The sequence below is a fragment of the Mus pahari genome, chromosome 20 (assembly GCF_900095145.1).
Source record: "Mus pahari chromosome 20, PAHARI_EIJ_v1.1, whole genome shotgun sequence".
Taxonomy (NCBI): Eukaryota; Metazoa; Chordata; class Mammalia; order Rodentia; family Muridae; genus Mus; species Mus pahari.
Window position 1 is genome coordinate 35234788 of NC_034609.1, and position 1207 is coordinate 35235994.

At 42.5% G+C, this 1207-nt stretch overlaps 1 non-coding gene across 1 annotated transcript; it reads left to right on the forward strand.

Annotated features, from left to right (window-relative positions):
- Positions 1-362: 362 nt before the first annotated feature.
- On the forward strand, positions 363-466 carry LOC115062723. The gene has a single exon (XR_003842654.1). It is a non-coding gene; the product is annotated as a U6 spliceosomal RNA (small nuclear RNA).
- Positions 467-1207: the final 741 nt, after the last annotated feature.

The window sequence follows — 1207 nt, forward strand, 5'->3', positions numbered from 1 at the left end:
ACAGACGCTTTGCCTCATATGCCTGCAGCGCTGGTTTGATCCCCAGAACTTCACATAGGTCCCTAAGAAGCTTTTCAGGAAGAACCTGTAGATTGCCTATATAGACATGAAAATTGGCCAGGTGGAAAGGCCTAGAAAGCAATGCATCAATATTTGGTATTTTGAGTATTTGCCTCTCCTGGTCATCCAGTCTTCTCACTTCTCCTTTGGAATAAACTCCCACAATTTCTATTACCTTTTTGGTTTGGTCTGGGTGAAGTCTTGCTGCATTGTCTTGGCTAGCTTGCAACTTTCTGTGCAAACTATGTCTGGCTTCTATTAACTTGTTTAAAAAGAAAGAAAGAATGAATGAAAGAAACGGAGTGCCTTCTTACATAACACATAGGTAAAATTGGAATGACACGGAGATTATTTTGGCCCCTACACAAGCATGACACGCAAATTCATGAAACCCTTCCATATTTTTATAAGCATAAAAGAAGAATCTAAAGGAACAGAAACTGCTCTGAAAGCGTAAGAGTGTCGGGTATGATAGCTCATACATGTAATCTCAGATCTGGGAAGAGTCAGGAAGATTACTGGGAAGCGCAAAGCCAGCCTGGACTGTCTCAAGTTGAGGAGGGGGCTCAGTGATTAAGTGTGCTTCCAGCTCCTCCAGAGGACCTACCAGGAAGCTCCCAATAACCTGTAACAACCCAGAGGACCCGGCGCCCTCTCCTGGCCTCTGAGAGTACCTATACAAATGTGTCTCTCACCTCTCCTCCCCCTCACACAAATTTATATATATATATATTAAGAAACAAGAGCTTGGGCTGGAGAGATGGCTCTTCTAGACATCTGAGTTCAAATCCCAGCAACCACATGGTGGCTCACAACCATCCGTAACAAGATCTAATGCCCTCTTATGGAGTGTCTGAAGACAGCTACAGTGTACTTACAATAATAAATAAATAAATCTTTAAAAAAATAAAATAAAATAAATAAATAAATACATAAATAAATATTAGGTGACCAATAGCCTACTCAAATTTCTCTGTAGGACTGAATATGTATTGAATATAGCCCAGCTACACAATACCCTAGATTCCAACCCCAGTTGCTTAGCCTGTCAAAGTCTATAGGTTCGCTGGGTGGTGGTGGTGCGCGCCTTTAATCCCAGCACTCAGGAGGCAGAGGCAGGCAGCTTTCTGAGTTCTTGGCCAGCCTG